The sequence below is a fragment of the Camellia sinensis genome, chromosome 7 (genome assembly GCF_055761805.1).
Source record: "Camellia sinensis isolate YWXY chromosome 7, ASM5576180v1, whole genome shotgun sequence".
In the NCBI taxonomy this organism is placed as follows: Eukaryota; Viridiplantae; Streptophyta; class Magnoliopsida; order Ericales; family Theaceae; genus Camellia; species Camellia sinensis.
In genome coordinates this window covers 185,197,263-185,219,713 of record NC_138967.1, presented here as the reverse complement: position 1 = coordinate 185,219,713, position 22,451 = coordinate 185,197,263, and the positions used below count along the sequence as shown (strand labels likewise).

The 22,451-nt window shown below is 34.6% G+C and overlaps 1 long non-coding RNA gene across 1 annotated transcript; it reads right to left on the bottom strand.

Annotated features, from left to right (window-relative positions):
* Window positions 1-256: 256 nt before the first annotated feature.
* On the bottom strand, window positions 257-1,261 carry LOC145795505 (uncharacterized). Its single transcript, XR_014336557.1, has 2 exons — window positions 885-1,261; window positions 257-703 (listed from the first exon to the last, which is right to left on the bottom strand). It is a non-coding gene; the product is annotated as an uncharacterized LOC145795505 (long non-coding RNA).
* Between the last annotated feature and the right edge of the window lie 21,190 nt (window positions 1,262-22,451).

Here is a 22,451-nt window from a genome sequence, read left to right as displayed (position 1 = left end):
TAATAACCCACTAACATCAAACATAGTGCTCCAAAAAAAAGAAGTCTAAGCATCATCTTGTAGCTGATTATCTAGATGTAAATAACATAAAATCAGAATTTCAATAGCTTTCTTTTCTCTCCTCTTATTTATCAATTTTATTCTGCACAACAAAAAGAACAATAGTATAGTGTTAAGGCAATAGAAACCTTGATTTCGGATGTGGCTGTGACTTCAACATATGACATGGACTCCAAAAGCCTCAAGAACAATGAAATTTCCAAATTGTGCTATAAACAGCAATGAAATTAACATTACTCCCCATGTGTATTGTGGTAGCAAATTTACAGACAACATTAACCTACATCGACTGATCATGTTGGAATCTTTCAAACCTTCACATCAGAAAAGATATACAGAAAAATCAATAATACACAAACCTAGTATTATACAAAGCAGTGGCATAAAAACTCCAAAACAGGACAACCAAATCAGAAGATGTTTTAGCAACTCTTAGGCCTGGAGTATTTTGGGGGAAGAGATGGGCACCTTTCATTCATATGCAGGTATGGATCCATTGTATTGTATCCTTGTAGTTCGATCCGATACTTCCCTCAAATTTGGCAGAAAGGGAGCTTCACGGTGTCCGCGCCATTGCACCACTTTGGCAGGCGGTTTGAATTGTTTTCAAAGAACTTGAGAGTGTTATAAGCATATCTTTTATCTGCAGTTTGGACAAGATAAATTAACAAAGCAATAATATGTAAAATTCCTGACCTGGGTTTTACATCCACACAACAATCAATTTCAGTTGAACATCCATATTTACTTACCCATACAGTTCAAGATTATTTTGGTGATAGTAAAATGAAAGATAAATTACATAAATAGTCCCTAAAGTATACCATTGATTTCATTTTGGTCTATAATCTTCAATTTGTATCGATTGCATCCCTGAGAGAGAGAGAGAGAGAGAGAGAGCCCAAATTAATCGGGCGAGAACAATCGTTGCCACTTCTTCTTCTTCTTCAATGGAAAACCCAAGACTTTCTTCGATTTCGATGAAGCTTCATTCTGACTATTCCCTTGATTTCGTCATTGGGGTTTAGGGTTTTGGAGGTGAAAGAAAATGGAGGGTCATAGGTATCTTCGTTTGGGGATTGAGATTGGGTTAACAAACTAGAGATAGAGAGAGAGGAATGTGGGATAGGTTACACGATGAAAGGAGATGAATGAGTGTTTAGGGTTTGATGTTTTGAAAGATGCCATGGAAAGACCTTTTTATTAGGGGTGAGCAGCGGATATACCGATCCGCCAAAACCGACCGAACCGAACCGATCCGCCGCATTTTGGACGGATGCGTGATGACGAGCGGACGGTTGCGGATTGATTTTCTCAAATCCGCCAATTTGGCGGACGGATGGCGGATTTGAGATTTTTTGGCCGCAACCGAACCGCCAAACCGCCAAATCGCGAGCACCCCTAGTAATTTATAAGACTTTGTATTTTCAATTTGTTTAAATATTATGTTTGTGTTTTCAATTGAAAAAGAGTTTAAATATTCTGTTGAAAAAAAATTTTCAACTAGAATATATTTTTTGAATTGAAAAAAATAAACGTATTATTCATATATATTTTTTAGTTTTTAAATGTAACTCTAAAAGTAATAAATAGAAAATATGATATATGCTGGTTGGTTTTTGTTTTCAAAAACATATGTAGATGTAACAATACAGAGACATTCAATCTCTACTACTGCTCTGTTCATCGTTTTGATGGTTTGAATTGTTATTATATTTTAAGAATCACAGATTGTAATACTTTATGGGGATGAATCATGCTGTGATTGTAATATATGGATGAGGCATGCAGTGATCGTGATATTCTAAAGTTTCAAACTTTTTTTCTTTGGATAAGGCATACAGTGATTGTAATACTTTTTTAAGTCATTGACTGTACTACTTTCTTTTTTTTTTTTTTCTTTTTTTTTGTTTGAGGAAGTGCACAAGTTGAATTATGTTGAAAATTTATATAATTTTAAACCGCCAAACCGATTCGCATCCATCCGCCAAACCGCCAATCCGCTCAATCCACATCCGCCGGATTGGCGGACGGATGCGGATTGATTTTCTTCAATCCGCCAATCTGGCGGACGGATGGCGGATTGGAGGTTCCGTGGCCGCAACCGACCCGCGCCCACCCCTACTTTTTACTAGCATCTGTGTGAATCACACCACGGCGCAAAACAGTTGGGCAGTTAACTATCGCTTGAAATGTGAATCCAAAATATTTTTGTATTAAAAGGTCATTAGAGTGACGACATTTTGCGCTCACTTCTTAACGCTGCTTTTGGTTGAAGTAAAATTTAAAAAGACAAAAAAGAAAATATAAGTGAAATTTGAATACTCCCTCCGTCCCAAAATAATGGTCTTTTTGGGGAATCTAACTTTTTTTGGTATTATAATTATTACATTTGAAAAAAGTTGATTTTTCAAAATTACCCTTTTGATAGTAATTTTTTGGGAATATCAATGTCATAATTGTACTTTTTATATTGTTTATTAATTTAAAAGAAGGGAAAAATAGAAAATTTATATTATTTTTGTACTTGATTTTTGAAGAGGGACTAATATTTTGGGACAATAAAAAATGGAATAAGGGACTAATATTTTGGGACGGAGGGAGTAATAAAAATGTTGGAGAGTTCCAAATTAAGCGCTCCAAAGGAGTTTTAATAAGTGGGGTCTATCTATTAATATGATGTTTTGATCCTTTATTTTTTATTTGAAAAATGATTGGGAATTCTAATAAATGAGCTCTAATCAGCTTTAATGGGAGTGAATCCTACTATGACGTAATGTTTTGTCCTTGGTTTTGTTTTATTTTATTCTTTGTCACATCATTAAAGCTTCAAAATTATAGGAATGTATCATTGCTCTTTTTATTTTTTTATTTTTTTCTCATTGCCACATAAGTAGAGCTCTTAGTGCTCTACTTTTGGAGCTCTCTATCACCACTTTTTCAATAAAATTTATTTATATTTATACATTTTTTTTTATTTTTTTCTTCAAATCACTTTTAAAATTTTTCAACCAAACACAGCATAATGATAAATTACTAAAACCCTTCAATTCTAACTCATTTGTAATTTCTCCATGGAAAATGATTTGGAGCCCTAAAAATACCCCCCCTAATCCCCCTAATTTCCAATTTGGGCAACTTTTTCCTTTTTTTTTTTTTTTAACTTGATATGGAAATTAGGGGGATTAGGGGGGGTTTTTTTAGGGGGATGTAGCAATACCCTTTCTCCATTTGAACTTCAAAATTTAACAGTTAAGTTTTTCAAAGTATTATCTTATTATAATTAATATTTTTTGTTAATTTTTTTAAATTTATAAAAAAATCATATCTTGTGTAAATAACATGACACATTTATTGAATTTTTAAAATAATAATATCTATGACACAAAGAGTTATTTTTAAAAAAATAAATAAATAAATAGATTTAGATTATTATATTTTTTTTGAACTTTGTTTAATGATAATTAGAGTTTGGGACACTAAAGTTCCTCCGTGTAGATTATTAATTTTTTTAAAAAAAAAATTAAATTTTTTAATAAGTGTAATAAGATAGTAGAAGTATGATTTATGAAAATAAAAAAATACCCCCAATATAATTTTATCATATTTTGTCCATTTTTTAAAAAATAGATGAAAAAAACATATAGGTTTCATTTGCTTTAATGTATTTATATACCTACATTGCACTAAAATAATCTTTTTATTTTCTAGTGTTTGGTTAATACTTCAAACTGAAACAAAAACTCTGTACAGTATGCATTGGGTAGAAACAAATAAGAAAATGAAAATGAGTTAATTAGACATTTTAACTAGTAACAGGTATTATATAACAATTGTTAGAAATTGGGCGCCCATATGGCATGACCCTTAGAACCTTTTGAACCTCATCCAAATGAGTTTTGAATTTGAATTCAAACCTATTTGGATAACCACTCAAGATATATATCTATCATATCATGATATGGATAGATGATATAGATATCAGATATTATCTCATTTAACAAATGGATAAATGAGATAAATAGATTATATATCTAATATATGGTTATGGGGTAATGAAGAGAGAAACAACGTATGATCTGTTTCTACTCATATACTGACTCTCTCCCAAAATAACGATCAAAGCCATTTGCACTGTGGTTTGTGTGGGTGATATTCACCATTGTAATATCACCCCACTGCTGGGATTGACTGATTAGATTCTGGAAGCACGTGATTTATCCACGAGGTTTTAGTTTAGAAAAGGTATGATCTAAACATTTTATTCCGCTGCATGTTTTGTGTTTTGATTTACAACAATAATGATAGAACGCTCTAATTTTAGAGTTTTAAAAAGAGCTTTAGTGATGTGGTAAGAAAAGAAAATAAAAAAATAAAACAAAAATATAGACACACATCACATCACGCATGAGCCTCATTCCTTGTTACATTACTAAAGTTTTCTTTAGAGTTTCAAAATTAAAACTCTTAATCTTTATTCATTATATAAAAGGTACATTGAAGACGTTTAGTGTATTAGGGATGCTATTAAATCCACCATGGTATATTGATGATGTCTAGTGTATTAGAGATGCTATTAAATCCAGGAGCAATGAGACCTCCACAAAAATTTTACTCCCACAACCCCCACATCATTCTATGTGTGAGAGAGAGAATAAATAAACAAATAAAACAAAAACACACATGGGCCAATCACACATATTTGGAGGTTACGAGAGGATCTCTAAATTGGGAGTCCCAAGCTTTTTTCTAAATCCAAGATAAGACTGTGATGACTTCATGGATTGAGAGAAGTCATAATATATATTTTTTTGCCGCCTAAATCAAACCAATTTGTATATATGTATATATTTTTTAAATTTTTATTTATATTGACATGTTTTTGTCTTATTGTTATGTTACAATGAATTTTGATTACACTTATAATTTTTATATACAAAATTATCAGTTAAACGAAAAAAGTATTAGAAGCTTGGGTCAGATTTTGTAGTTGATTTAATTTGTATTAGTTGTATTAAATAATATTTTACTCTTAGTTTGTGGCATGTTTAAATGTTAAAAACTTATTTATTTTAATTATTTATTATTGAGTGATTTGCTTGTTTTTAATATAGTGGAATCGTGGTTTCAACTCGAATCAATCCAAGTTGGTTTGGGTTGGGTTAGATTGGTTTTAGTACATGATTGGTTTAGTTCTAAGTCCAAAAACTCAAAAACGATTACAATTGAGTTGGTTTCAAATTTAGTGACAAACAGACTATGAACACCTCTACTATGCATTGGGTAGAAACAAATAAGAAAAATGTTAGGCATCTCAAGAAATTTATTAATATTTTTACTAAATGTTTCTTATAGGTATGAGACTCACACTCATATAAGACATTTAATAAAAATATTAATAAATCTCTTAATGTCTCTAATATTACTCAAGAAATAAATAAATAAATAAACAGTGGTGATAGAGACCTCTAGAAACCCCCACACATTTTGTGAGAGAGAGGGAGGAGAGAGAGAGGAAAAAAATATAAAAAAGAATAATGATTGGTCACAAATCAATTGGAGGTTGTGGGGGTTACAAATTTTGGGAGTTCCAAGTATTATTCTAAAAAAAATGAGTTAATTAGACATTTTAACAAACAAATATTATATAACTGTGGTTTGGGATGATCTAAATAAGTGTATTTTTTGACTTTTTATGAAATATAAGTTGGGTATGGGTTGGGTTTGAAGTGATGTGTTAGAGAGGTAATGTGATTTAAATAAGATGATATGACTTAAATAAAATAGTGATTTTTTAACTTTTTAACTTTTTTAGATTATGCCAAAATCAACCAGGATAAGACCTTGATGACTCCATGGATTGAGACCCAAAATATTTTTTGTCGGCTAAAACATGTGGAACACATCTTGGACCTATATAGCATTCACACTATGAGCAAATATTTAAGTGAGGTATTCGGAAGTCTAAGAGCAGTTCCTTGCGTTGCACCTATGCCATTTTTATTGGGGAAGGAAGTGTATGTAAATTTTCATAAAAATATGAAAATTATCTTGTAAAATCATATAATTTAAACACAAATTCGCATAATTTAATTCATAAAAATTTGAAAAACACAACTTATCGTAAATTCTCATAAACCTATATAAGTCACCATATAAAATCGCATAATTTAATATAAATTCACGTAAGTTAACCCATAAAAATGTATCGTAAGTTCTCACAAAAATGTGTAACTTACATCACAAAAATACGTAAGTAAATGGCATACCATATGCCTTGCACACTCAAGAATTATTGTTTATAATCAATAAATTTAGATATTAATCTAGATTATATTATTAAATTCTTTTTTTTTCTTATGTGATTATACTTAAAATATATTATATAATTTTATCTCAACATTAGCCCACCCATCGACGAATCTTGGGTCCGCCCATGCTTGGGAGTGGATGATGTTGTTGGTTACAAAGGAACGTTGAAAGCAGAAAAAATAATAATACGGAGGCACAGTGAGCGGTGGCTCACAATTATGAAGAAAGGGTTATATCGTCAAAGAATGGAATGATGTACATGGGGTAGAGGAAGGGAAAGCGGAGATGGAGGCATTGGTGAAAATGAAAACATGGTGAGAGTAAGAGAGAGAAAGGAAGAAGCGTTACTTGTAAAGAGAAAGAGATGTGGTGTTTTGAGATTGACGAAGATGACCATGGTAAGACGTGGACAATAAGGTAATTGTTGGAAAAATATGGTTTTATAGGCTTATTTTGGGCTAATTTTGAGCCTAAATTTGCATAGGACCCATATGTCTTTTGGAGTGGGTTCGAAGAGCTGACGTGTTCCTTATCGCATGACAAGTCATATGGTAAACACGGTTCGTCAAAACCATTTATAAGTAAATGGGAAGTTGACGTCATTTTCTGGTTCGTGGAATGGACAAATTAAAGAATAAAATATGAGTTTCCTTGTAAAGCTTGTCCTACATTGAAACTTTAAAAGAGCTTGTGTATGTATATAAACTCTAAGTGGCAATACTTGGGTTGGGCCCCAAGGAGCACCCCATGTTTGTAGAAAATAAGAGTTATGGACAAAGTGAATTTTGAGTCAAACCACCACACACACGCGCGCCACCGTAGCGAACCGATCTAGTCGGTTCTAGCTTTAATTTTTTGGACAAAATTTATTTTAATTTTTTCAATTTCTTGCGGGAAAATTAATTTATATTTTGCGCTAATTTTTTCAGTCCAAGCAGTCCCTTGTTCAGTCCATTTCCAGCAATTTTAAAACTACCCAGACAGATTTAAACTGCCGAGCAGTTATCTATTGAAACTGCCACCAGATCTATTTAAAATTCAAACTGATCTGTTCAAGTTTTTTGCACCTGTTCGGACAAATCTAAATGGTTACCATTTGCCTATAAAAGCAGTCCCTTTCCAGCATTTGTTTGATTCGGAAAAATTCATTTTATTGCCTTCATTTTGCTCTCTTGCATTATTATTCTTCATACTAGTTTTAGAGAAAAATTCAGAGAGTATAGAACACAGGTTTTGTTCATCGTACAAATTGTTTGGAGTACTACTACAATTTGTGTAGATTATTATATCTTGAGAGATAGATGCCATTTATCCGTAAGCACCTAAGTGGGGCGAATCTGTTTTAAAGACAGAGTGTCATACACTCGACTTGATCTAAAAGTTGTATCGGTAATAAATTCTATAAGTAATTTATTTATTTTTGTTTGATTTATTTCAAGTTATTTATTTTAAACAGAATATTGTTCCAACAGTATTTTTGTTTGAACATCAAAGCATAATAAGGTAATTTTATATTTTCTATTACAAATGTTAAAAGATAAAGTCTAATAAGGAGGTTAGTATAATTTCTCAAATGTGAAAGGAAAATTGTATTAAACACAAACCTCCAAGATTGTCAATGTAATTTGCCCTAAAAATGCTACATATAATTCATTTTTTTATCTAATTTTCTCACCACTATACACAAGTAAGGCAGTCACATGTGCATCTATCAGCATGGATCTCATTAGTGTGTAAGAATAAGAAAATAAGGTAAAAAATAATAATGTATAACATTACACATTAACAAAAATATGTAAAATTCACTTACTTACGTCGACATAAATAAGAAGTTTTAATAAAAAAAATAAGAACATATATATAATAATTAAGAAAATATACATTCATATTTATATTTATAGATATAAATATATTATATTTAATTATTAATTTTAAAATTTTAAATAAAAATAGTTCAAAACTAATGGAAAGTGACTTATAAATCAATTTGTTAATTTTTTAATTTATTTAGACCACATCACTTTTTTTATTTTTATACGTTTTTTGTAATAAATAAAAAAAAAAATCAACTTATTCAATACTTCCTAAAATAACTTTATATATTATATGCTCTAGAATCCACCAAGATAAGAACATGATGACACCTCATATTGAGACTATCCAAATTTATTTATTTTTTTGGCCGGCTAAAAACTTTGTATATGCTCTAAAATCCACCAAGATAAGAACATGACAACACCTCATATTGAGACTAGCCAAAATAATTTTTTTTTGCCGGCTAAAACATGCGGGACACGTCTCGACCTATATATCCAGAACCGGTCCTGAGCTAAGGCCAGTGAAGCCTGTGCCTTAGGCCTCAAAAAATTAGTCCAAAATAGGGTCTCCAAATTTAGAAAAGTATTATAGTATATTATAAATATAAATAAGCCCAAAATATTTTTGTTGTTTTAGGACCAATCTAAAAGACTCAAAAATATTCTGTTGAGCCCATATTTGTTTATAAGTGTGGTTTGACCCAATTGAAATTAAAATATATATAAAATGTTGGTGGCTCTTGAATGAGAAATACTAAATACACATACAAAATGTTAGTGGCTCAAAATAGTTTTTTATTTTTATTTTTATTTTCTTTCTTTATTAGATTTTTGTGAAACAAAAATGTTTGAGACCTCTAAATGAGGAGCTTTGGAGGGAGTTCTAGAGGTGGGCCCCACTTTATGATTTGATGTTTTGCCTTGTGATGTTGCATTTTTTGTTTTTTGTTTTTTGTTTTTGTTTTATGTATTGCTACATTCTTAGAGTTAGCATTAGAGCTCCAACTCTAGTGCTCTCTATCATTACTCTTAATTCAATCTCAATCACATTCATACACAACATAGTCAATAAACAACAATGCAATCACACTCATAAACAACACATTCAGTAAACAACAATTAATTCAATGTATATCCAATACATTTTAATTGAATAAAGTTTTCTTAATTTTGGTAACTTTTTTTTTTTGTATGAATACATTTTGATATCTATTTTGCTATCAATCGACAATAATGATACGAAATAGAGTGATTTTTTTTTTCTTTATAAATATAAACCTCCGTTTTTGTTTCGCCTTATGCCTTCATAAACTCAAGGCCGGCCTTGTATATATCATTTACACTTTCAACAAATATTTAAGTAAGACATTTAAAAAATTGTTAGTTGGCCTAGGGCAGCTACACGTGTTCTACCAATGCCATTTTTATTAGCTAGACCCTTTGTCAGTGATAGGGATGTTTGCAGATTAGATTGCCTTTCATCTACTATTCATTTGAATTTAGGTAGATTAAAAAAATGTAATTCACATTCTTGTTTATTCGGTTAGCAGATGCAGATTGAACGAACCGTGCAGATTGGCGGGTGAATGTAGAATGATTTGGTAGTATGGACTTTACTATTTTATGTTTTTCTTGGAACTTTTTTAGAGTAATTTTTTACTGTTTTGAGCCTTATTTGAGTCTAAAATTTTTTATTGTTCATTTTTTATAATTAAAATAAAGGTCAAATTTTCATATTTCATAAATAGCTAATATTATTACTAAATAAAATATCTATTTTTTAACATGCAAAGTATTAAAACATAACATTATTTTTTTAAGGAGGGTTGGCAGATTCAGATGGGTCAAGTGACCTCTTATCCACCATCCGTTCGAACAAAGGTAAATTTTAAAAATCTATATTCATATCCGTCCGCTTATACTGAAACTACTAAAGAGTAAATGAAGTAAATCGAATTGTTTGATTTTAATAAATCGGTTGGATTTGTAAGCACCCTAATTAGTGGGGTGGTTGAATAATGTGTCAATTCATCAAATTATCAACAAATCACAATCCTAAAAAGAACCAACTAACCATGCTCTTGTACCACCCAATAACTTCTTGGAGAATTCACATTTTGGGCCCAACTATATACAAAATCGTCATAATCACCCCCATAGTCACAACCTTACGGAATGATTAAACTATAGCATCTCCAAGGGGTGGCTAAAAAAGGCTTGTTAGGTATTTTTGCTAATGTAACTCTAACTTTGAGCTTCAATAAGCTGGCTATTGGGCTAGCTACTTTACCATCCTACCTTTTTGCTAGCTACAATTAAAGAGCCCCATAGGCTCTCCAAACAAATATGTATGTATATGTCTTGGATTTTCTATATTTATGTCTTGGATTTTTCTATATAAGTCTTGGATTTGAATTTTATATATTTTATATATGTATATGTGTATGTAGCAATTTTATATATTTTTTCAATTCTGTTTTGATGAATTACGGAATAACTTATTTTGCATTTTGTATTTTTTTTCTCCTCATTCTACAAGTTTTGTATGCTTGTATGGACAAATTTATTATTATTGCAAATTTACATTAGTAAAATATTAGCAATTAGTATTTTTTGTTTTGAAAATTAATTAAGTTAGTTTGAATTATTAGCTAAAATTTGTGATTAGAGAATACAATAGCTAAAGTAATTAAGTAAAATAAACAGTGTACTTTTTTCGTACTTTAGCTAGTGAAAACTAGAGAGTGTAGTAATTGCATTATTTTGAGACAATAAAGAAAAATATTATATATAATTCATTTTTTATCTTCTTTTTATTTTTATTCATTTCTATACTTAGGCTTCGTTTGGAAAGTTTCAATTTTAATCAAAAAGTCACTATAAGTTGTCACATTACTCTCTCTACTTTTCTGTACATCTTTTCATAAAAAGCCAAAAGGTTACTAAAATAATATGCTTCCAAATGAGACTTTAATTTCATGTGTATTTATTAGTGTAGATCTTATTACCTTGCAACAATGATTCATCCCACTAAAAACATCACCACTAATAGCACTAATGCATTAAAAAAGTAAAAAAAAAAAATACAACTTCAAGACCAAAACATCACATCATTAATGGCGGGACCCACTGCCACCTAATTAGTGGGAGCACTAATTATTGCTCCCAAGCATTTTTCTATTACCTTGTATTTAGGAGTGAGTAAATAGTAAAAAAAATGAATTAGGTATAACATTGCACATTAATAAACGTATATAAATCTACTTATGTCTATAAATAAAAAATTTCAATAAAAAATAATATCGATAATATTATATGGGAAGGTCAGTGTTGATGTTCATGTCTAAATTTTTCCTAAATATCCCTTTAGTAGTGGTATGGGCAGTTATGTCCTCAATTCAAGTTATTTATTTATTTTTTTGATTTGTTTTTCAAAATCTCTCGGCTTATGATTTTTTTAAATTCATTTTAATTTTTAAATTTTAAATTTTAAATTCAATTATACAATCTAAATATTATATAAGGAAAATAGTGTTTCTAACTCACAAGCCTTGTAAGAGTTTCAATATCTATAATAATCTGAAAATTTAAGTTGTCCATTAAATTTTATATTAGTATTATTTAATTATAAATGAGAAAAACCCTAAATGTTTCGTTAAATATTTCGTAATAGTAAAATAAAATATTGAATGTTATAGGTGTATGAGATAAAGTGTAATTAAATTAGGGAGTATATATTATCGGGAAAAAAAGGGGATATATAATTAGTTTAAGATTTGGGCTCAAGTATAAATAAACAACTAATCTAAACTTATCCATTTGAGGGATAAGCTTCAAGTCTAAAGCATGATGATGGCTACAAAACAGAGAGGCTACGTTTGCATGGTGTAGGCTCAAGGCACTTTACAGTCATAGTACAGCTCTAGTATTGCAATCGAATAGAAGCTCCAATGTATACATTTTTGTTATACTTAAATAAAGATTTTGGTAAAGTGGTATTAGAGCTTAGGTTTTTAAAATTATTTTTATCAAACCATTGGAGCATAAGACATGCACAAATAGGATGGGGGAAACGTTGAGTTAGATTACAAGTTGTATTTAAATTAAATATTTGTGTAGCAACAATCGTAGTATATATAATTATGGTATTTCATTAAAATTTTGTAATTAAGATGAGCTATTTGTTACTTTATATATAATTGTATATATCGTTCATGCATATGCTAAATAATTTGAAGGAAAAAAAAAAAACAAAAACAATTACAAAAAAAAAAATTCATTTTGACTTTTTTAGAAGTGGGTTCAAATTTATAATCTTTCAAAATTTACAAAAAAAAAAAAAAAATTATAAAAATACTAATTTTGAAACTATTTCTCATCAATGGAAAGTTCACGGATAAAAGAAATGGAAGCTTATTTCAAATTTCTTCAACTCTTGTATATGACTCTGTCATTTCATTTCTAGTCGCTTGTTTAACTGTGTTTTCATTTTTTTTTTTTTTTTTTTGTAAACAAAACCAATGAAAGGTTTTTAAAGTCACCATTGTTTCTCATTTTGGCCCAAAACAGTTTTTGACAAATAAACAGTGAGTTGTTCTTGGTATTTTTATTTTTTTTTGAGGTATTGATTTAGCAATGTTTTATATCAGATTAATCATCAAATTTATTCTTGATATATATATATATATATATATATATATTTATCAGAGTACGCAACGGATAGCTTACACATATGACAAATTTCGAGGACGAAATTTTTAAAAGGAAGGAAGATTGTAACAACCTGAAAATTTAAGTTGTCTATTAAATTTTATATTAGTATTATTTAATTATAAATGAGAAAAACCCTAAATGTTTCATTAAATATTCCATAATAGTAAAATAAAATATTGAATGTTATAGGTGTATGAGTGTAGACGTCCCCGAACGCCACGGGAGAAAGAGTCCCGTTCTGTTCATATTGGGCTCACTACAGTTCGAACTCTCGAATTGTCACGATTCTTAATCTGAACTAAAGAGTCCAAATCTGACAAATCGTTTTGAGAAAAACAGATTTTTAGAAAAGAAGTACCAAATATGGACTGCTTTGCCAGATACAGAGTCGCCACCTAAATATTTTATTTTGAGAAATTTAGAAAACCCTGACTCGGTGCCAAAGGCCACATGTCCGTCATCACCAAAGTTGCCTCGGCTCGGGAACTTGGGTACGATTGGGGAATGTCAGCTATGAGCACCCCCTCTCGCCCGATCAAAGATCGGCCTCTACTAACCGTGATATCTTGTTCTGAAAGCATTATGTGTTTCTATTCCGGTTATTAGCCTAGAATTACTACGTTATGCGCACATCAAACAAGTATAGACCAAATCGCCTAAATTGGAACAAAACATTTCATGTTTGTTTTGAAAATGGTTTGCTACTCGCAAGTAGGCTAAAATCCAGATTTTGCCACCCTCAAGTGGGCTTTAGAAAAGATGGTTTCACCACTATCTAGTGGGCTTAAAACTCACCGTTTTAGTGCATTATTCCAATTTAGGTAATTCAACCTCCATCCACAGGCACTCAAGCAGTTATATCATATAAGCAAATAGCCTCATGGTAAACATGCTGTCATGGCAACACTCACACACATGCAAGGATGCTAAAGCATGAGAACTTACCGAGTACTCCGAGTCAAAACAGAAACTAGTTAGTAATCATATGCATGATCCTAGTTCATGTTAAGATGGCTAATGCAACACATGCAAAATGCAACTAAGATGGGCTCGGCTAATCTACAATGACATGTGAAATGCTACAACTAACACATATTCAATTTGGAATTGGAGTACAAATGCAGTTAGGATGATGCGTCAAGCTCGGTGCATGCAAAACGAATGAATAGATGCGAACGTGCTGTCATGCTGTATGCTAATCGAAACATGCCCTAGACTAACCATCGAAAGCTAGTAAATAAAAGGGAAGAAAGACGTGGGGTTGGGAGACATACACACACTTACGCACACTTATTACACAATTACCCTCACTCAGAGGGTCCGAATAAATATTACAGTCTGAATAAATAATATTAAATTAATTATTATAGAATTTCTAATCAATTAAAAATATTAAATATAGAAAGAAGGTGGCCACAGCCTCTCTTCGGGATGCATGAATGATGCATGCTCGACTCGTCTTGCCCGGAAACTCGCTGCCATAGCACTGTTGCCTCTGTTTACACTGCCTTGCCCCTCTAAGGATCACATAAATTTCCAGAACTGCTTTGAATCACTCCCTGAGTGCTCTGGAGTGTTACCGGCCAGAACAAAATGCCACCGGCCATGGGAATGGGATTATCAGCCAAATCTTATGCTCTCGACCAAACATGTTTTGCCGATCGGCACCCAACATTGCCGGCCGGCCAATTCTTCTTACTGAAACCTGCAGCTGACAGCAGCATAGGGCAAGTAGTGTATGGCACGAAATTTTCAAGCAAATGTGTGCATGGCCACTCTCCTAATCATGTAATGGACTCAAGGAAGTGTGGCCCTCGACCCTCGGGCCATCAATTGCGTATTTCGATGCATGATGGCCAAAGAGGCCAAGTTGCAAATCAATGTGAATACATGCAAACAAAAACAAATGAGTGCCAATGCCCTATCATGTTGAGGTCAAGGGCGTCGACGACCGAGGATCGAGGCGCGTTACGACACTTTGAGTACGAACGCACCTCAATTCTCATGTTTGGTTTGACACCCCAAACCAAACAATGCAATGCATGTATACAAATATGACTCAGGTATATAAGATGGCTTGAGTATGCAAACATGCCAAATGTGATGCAAACCAAGCATGCAAACATGCAATGTGATACAAACTATCATACAATGCTATGACATGAAATGCAATTAGCTAAACAACATGCTAGTGTGCAAACATGATACAATGTAAACACGAAACCAAAATAATGTAACATGATCATGCAATGGTGGACTTAAACCAAAGGGGGAAACTTCAGCCCACCCCAAAATAGTGACCAAAAGTGGTGCAAGAGGGCACAAATCATGTATGCAAGCATGCACATACCAAGGTTCATCACTTAAGCATAGAAGGGGACAACTCCAAGCACACATAAAGACAATATACTTGGACATTAAACACTCATGTTAAACTCTGAGAAGCATGCAAAAGATGGCACCAAAACATGCTAGGGAATGGATGTGAAAAAGGAAGTATTCAAGGCCATAAAAAGGAGTATTCTACTACAACCACCCCAACCTCTCATGGCATGAATCATGCAACCAAAAACAGAGTTTTAATGCATCAAACTATGCCCCAAAACCCACTGATATGGCAACCCCAAATGACTTAAGCACAAGGCATGCACTATGACCCTTTTTAAGGCACAAAAGAACAACCCTTCAAGGCAAGAAAGTGATGATGAATGTAAGCATACAAGCATGGATTAGGGGCTGAAATGGCATGTGAAATAACTCCAAATCATTGAAACAACCCAACTAAAGCATGCGAATGACTTACACACTCAAGGCTCACAAGCCAAAATACAAAGGGGCTATACCAACCATGGAAAATATGATAAAATTAGCACCCAACAGATCTCAAGCATGGTAAGACATGGCTAAGAACTTCACAAAGTTAGGCTAAAACATGAGAGCATGGTGGGCTAAATGCATGATGCTCCTCTAGGCAAAATAAGGGAATACAAAGCAAGTATATTATGCATGCAAGGCACCTTTAATCCGACTGAAAAACAGAGGCAACATATGACCAAACAACATCCAAAAACCTCTGAAAAGGGATAAAAAACAATCAAGCACATATGCTACCCTTATGAGCCAAAAACATGCACAAATGAGAGACCAAGGGGAGAGGGGTGTCCCTCCCTATGCAAGACCTCAAAACCCCTTCATCACCACTGAAAATCCACTGGATTTCAGTGGTGAGAAGGCCAAAACACAATAGTATTCAAAGCTCAACAAAGAGAGCACGAAAAAGGGTGAAACAAGGCCTAAGAGGGGGAGATCGACCCCCAACGCCAAAATGACCTTAATGAGGTGTCATAAGCATGCAAATATAAGACTTTTTTCAGTTATACACAAAGCTTAAATCAGTATGCAAGATAGGCTAAAAGCTAGTGCAAGATTGGGAAAAATAAAGTAAGAATGTTACTGTCACGCCCCACTTTTTATTACTCGAAGTCATTACCAAATTCATTAACTTAATTCAATTTCAGAAATAACATGCGGAAACAAACTCATACATTCAATCCATAGAAATGAATGTAAATACTCTCATTCGTATGCAAAGTAAATGTTACATGAACATACTCAATAAATTGCCCTTGGGCTTACAACCTTTAAATAAACAAATGAAGGAGTGTAACCCTTTTACACATATGGTGTTCTGCCAACAACAAAGAGGCCCCGTGGCCAACAAATAAGAAGATCCAAATTCTGTAGCACAACCTGCTAAACACCTGAAAAAAATTCAACAACGTGGGATGAACATAAAGTCCAGTAGGGATCTCAACATGATCCTCAACAATAACAACTTACAGATAGCTATGATCATGCACACTCATTCTCGTACTAGAATAGTAATATGACAGTTTATACAAAATATATATATATATAAACTTTTCTTGAAAACAACCGTTTCATTCAACGCTATAGGCTATTCATCTTTCCTTATTCCTTTCATTAATCCCCATTCCCATTCTTTCATAACATTAACAATTACTTAGGAAAATAATCTCACTAAGCCCGATACTCTCTTCCACTTCCTATACATACACAGATGTACCTTTTCAAAACATGTTTATCATTAAAACATTCATTCTCCTTCACACTTTCCAAAAGACAAAAAGACATTTTGGTTCATTTCCACTACTATCATACCTATACATGCATATCCTTGTAAAAATATAAATTTACAACCCACCCACATGTATACAATCAATCAATGGAGTAACTCGGTTCTCCGAACTGGAACCAATCAAATCTATGATATTTTCAGTTACAACTAAACAACAACAATTCCACCCTGCTCAACTAGCTATGCGCTTAGTAAGCCAAAGATATACTGAAATAACTACAACCAACTTCACTCTACTAGTTATGTGCGTAGTAAGCCAAAATACCAGTTTACTAGGCGCTAGCTGGAAGGGTATGGTGCCTTCTATTATCAGCGCATACAGTTCTCTAGGCGCTAGCTGGAAGGTAACGGTACCTTTGATTACAAGCGCGGCATATAACGCCAACAACAAACATGCAACAAGGCATATCCAACATGTATAATGCATATACATAACCAACAAGAATCTAACAACGAGTTAAAGTAGATAAACACATAGGTGTAATGTATCCACAACAATTCAACACAACCATGTCATCCTCCACCGATGACCAAGGACAAACCTCTAGATGCATGTATATTGTACATCTATTAACAGACTCAAATATCATGAGATCATCAACTTATCACTAATACTAACATAGTAGTATAAGATACAACAATCCAACATTCATACTCATTTCAAGGTACCTTTCCCATTTCACAAAACCAACTCTCTTTATTTTTCAAAACCGGTTTTATTCCTTTTGTTTTTCACAAAATCAAATCCAAGGACAATAAAGCCAAAGCTCATTTTAATCTACTACATTCATCTCCAAGCCATTCCAATTTAATTATACAAGTTAAATCATAATCACTAAAATAGGATTTCCCTCCCCTTCTCCCAATATTGATAAAAATGTTCAATCATCTACAACAAACAACAATGGCTTCATTCAAAACCCAAAATACCCAAGTATTTACCCAATGATCAAAACCCCTCTATTGAGTTATTAAACCAAATAAATATTAGGGTTTCCTCTCCTTACAACCACAACATGCTAATTAACACCCAATTAGCCCCAAAACACATCTAATGATAATAGATCTAAATCCAACAACTAACCCAAAGTTCAACCTCATGAATTTATACAAAAATCCAACATAAAATGGTTTTCATGCAATACAAAAATTACCACATGTCTATCTATAGACGTAGTATTGAAAAAGAACAAGGAGAATCCCTACCTCAAAGGAGAACTCAAAAGGAGATGATGACCCGAAATCAAAGTGCTCCAAATCCATAATTTTTCAGATTAGAACGAAGCCCAAGCCGCCCTCTATCTGTTTAACAAAGGACCTAGGATGGATTCATACTAGAAGTAGATGAAATCTAGAGAGATAATAAGTTTAGAGAGAGACTCTCGGCTGCTAGGGTTTCAAGAATGAAAGAGGGAGAAAAAAATGATCTTTTCCCCCGCTGCTGCCTACTGAAATACGATAGACTCGCTCGAGCGAAGACAAGCTCGCTCGAGCCAAGAATTCCAGTGTTCAGGTCCTAGTTCCAGACGCAACGCTCGATCGAGCGAAGCCACCCTGGCTCGACCCACCAGACACAAAACTTCACTCTCGCTCGAGCGACAAACATCTCGCTCGAGCGAAGGACTAAAAACCTGGGCAGCAACCACCTGCTCCCAATCACACCCAACCTGGAACGAACAAGTCCAAAACATTCTATAACTCAAATTTAAAGAATTGAAGGACAGAAACAAGTTCAAAACAACAACCGGAATCCACGGAACTAAGTCCGGATACTACAACCAAAGGAGAAAGAACCGGGATCGCTATAGTTACCCTTGAAGAACACCTCAAGAACAGCAAAGTCAGCCACCTTCTTCTGTCCAAAACCGACCCAAAACTTCAAGAACAAACCCTCAAGACCTCCCAAGTCGAAGTATGGTGTAATGGTGTGTGTTTTAGTGCAAAACTAAGAACAAAACACACTCTTAGGCTCTTAAACACACACAAAATGAAGAGAGAGAGGGAGATATAGAGAGAGAAGGTGTATATCAGATATATGTATGTTCTAGGTCTGATTTTGCTGAACCAAAACAAATGAGAGGGGAGGCTTCTTATATAGACAAAGAAAAGACTAAGCTTCCAAGGGAAGCTATTAAAAAATGGTCAAGTCTTCCTAAAGAAGCCAAGGCAAAGGGGCCAAGGCTTCCTCAGGAAGCTGGGACAGGTGTCCAAGCTTCTTGAGGAAGCTAAGACAAAGGTCTAAGCTTCCTCAAGAAGCTAGACCAAAAGGGTGCAAAAGGGACAAAACAGCCACATATGTGCACGATGACAGGGTTTGTGCATTCCAGCTGGCACAGCTGGCATGCAACATGCCTGAAAAAGGCAAAAAGGTGGTACCGGCAGAAAAGGAGTCCATCGGCCAAATAGATGGTCGGTCGACCACACCAAATGCCGACCAGCCAATGGTGTATTTCACCAATGGCCGGTAGCAAGAAGACACGGCCGGTGGCCTCAAGCTAAAGCTGGTGGGGGTCAGGGGTAGCTAACAAGCTACTCTCTACCCTCAGGTACAAAAACACACAAGTCCTTGGTGCAAAACCAGGCACAAAACAAGCAAGTCGAGAGATCTTGAGGCAAGACGCGCACAGCCAAGACCTCCGGGAACTCAAAACAAACACGGACATGGATGATCACCGAGTGTTCAAGCGGTGACGTCCAAGTCTTTGAGGACGGTCAAAAATGGGGTGTCTACAATGAGATAAATGCTCTTAACCAAAGAGGGAGAAACATAGGGACGTATCCCGGTGTTTCGAAACGAGGGAGAAACATAGGGACGTATCCCGGTGTTTCAGAGTGGTTCAAGCACCGGAACGTATTCCAAATGCTCTTAACCAAAGAGGGAGAAACATAGGGACGTATCCTGGTGTTTCAGAGAGGTAGAGAAACATAGGGACGTATCCCGGTGTTTCGGAATGAAGGAGAAACATTGGGACGTATCCCGGTGTTTCGGAGAAAGAAGGAGAAACATAGGGACGTATCTCGGGTGTTTTGAAAAGGAGAAGAAACATAGGGACGTGTCCCAGTGTTTTGGAATGAAGGAGAAACATTGGGACGTATCTCGGTGTTTCAGAGAAAGAAGGAGAAACATAGGGACGTATCCCGGGTGTTTCGAAAAGGAGAAGAAACATAGGGACGTATCCCGGTGTTTCGGAACAAAGAAGAGTGCAAAACAATGTAATTAAAATGGTGCATAACAATGCGAGTGGAATGCGCGGAACAACGCAAGTGAAGTGTGCATAACAATGCAACTAGAACCATGCATAACAATGCAACTAGAACCATGCATAACAATGCAAGTGAAGTGTGCATAACAATGCAACTAGAGTGTGCGTAACAATGCGATTGAAACGTGCATAACAATGCAAGTAGAACGTGCGTGACAGAGCATGTTAGAGATGTGCAAAATAATGCAATACAGGTACACAAGACAGTGCAAGTGAGGTGCACAAAAGAAGTGCAATAAGATGCATTTTCTATGCAATCATGGAAAGCATATTTGATGCAATATTGAAGACATATTCCGTGCATAAGACAGGCATATTCTATGCAACATTGAAAGCAAAGCATATTCTATGCGGAATCGACTGCAAGCATATTCTATGCATGAATCATAATGATGCGCGGCACGCATGCAACAGAAGTGTATATGAAAGTTCACATTCTATGCAATAAAGGAGCATCAAATATGTACTCTGGTGCCTCTGATTTACCTCTCGGAAGACTTGGCAACCCACTCAGCTCAAAAGGGGACACCCTGTCTATATTGGCGAGAGAAAACATCTGCATGTGAAACCCTCGGGTGCTATTTGGACTGCCATTCTGACTTGAAGCAGGCTTACACTTGAGGTAGAGGCGCACTCATACTTCGGTAGCATTAACAAGGCCTGAGGAGGTGCATCCGGAATACAATCATGGAATTTGAAACAAACTCAGATGCTCCGATTTTCCCTCTTTTCTTTTACTTTGCAGTCTGGAACCCATATAGCTTCAGATAGGTCCTGGTTTTACTGTTCTCACATGACCTGGGTTGAACCCTGCGGTTTTTATTAAAGAAGAAATCTTGTTTTGCACAAATGTGGAGAATGACACAGCACTCTGAGCACAAAACGATTCATTTTTGAAATTGAGAATGAGTTCTCGACCGGGTATTGAGTCGACGACTGGCCACAGCCAAAACGGCTCGACAAAGGAAAAACAAAGGTAAACAACCTAAACACATCGAGTAACACTCGAAACGACTCAAAGCAAGAATTGAGACAAAACAAAAGACACGACACACAGACGCGTTACAAAGATGAGAGACCTCTTAGTACACGAGGAGCCAGTTTCTCCAGGTATTGTTTCACACCCTTTCTCATTTGTGATTCTCACATCACTCTGGCATTCAGGCTCTTTTTTTTTTTTTTTTTCTCTCAAAACCCTTTTCTCGCTTTTTTCTCTCAGCGCACATCTCTCTATTCTTCAATCTCTCATTTTTTGTCTCTCCCCTAGGTGGTTGATGGATAAACAGAAAGTTATGGGCTCTTGCCCCTAACATTCCGCTAGATTTTTCTTCTTGTTCACAACAGTGAGTTTCTTCCACAGAGGGGTTGCGCTACAATTGGGCGTGTAGCAAATCTGCAGCTAACGTCGGTTGACGATGCTCTGCTGGGGAGTTTGGACGTGATCAGATCTGTCCAGATAAGGGAGTGGAATATCTTGTCCCATTCCAGTTCGTGCTTCGCACTTGGCTTGATACTCGTTACTTGGAGAATTGTGAGGGCTTTCAGCCCTTTTATGGTCAGCTTCAATGGTGCCTTTTTCTGGCGAATACGGTGCCCTTTCGGCAAGTAGAGTGCCCTTTCTGGCAAGTATGTTGACAACGAGAGAAAGACAGAACACCTGACTCAACTGTGCTCCTATTTCATCATTTTGACCATTTTTTTGTTTTTGCTTTCTACTAAAACAATTTTGACCAATATAAGAGTTAGATTAACATACTTGTTCGATTTTTTATTTGAAAATCATGCAAGTTAGGTTATGAGCACTGAAAATTTTCCCTTTTTGGGTCCAAGAAATGGTCCAGTTTTGGAAAAGATGGAATAATTTTTGAGAGATCAGTCAACCTCAGTAAGAATTCTCAAAAATTATTTTTGCAAACAGCCACTGCTCAACGAGTACGGAACTTACTCTTGAGATGCACAACCTCAGATCCTAAGGAAAATTGCCCCTTGTTTGAGGAGAGCTGCATGGCAACGGAAAGTTGCCCCTTGTTTGAATAGCACCGCAGCGCATTGGCAATGGAAAGTTGCCCTTTGTTTGAATGGCACCGCAGCGCATTGTAATCAGTCCTCAGAGTGACGAACACAACC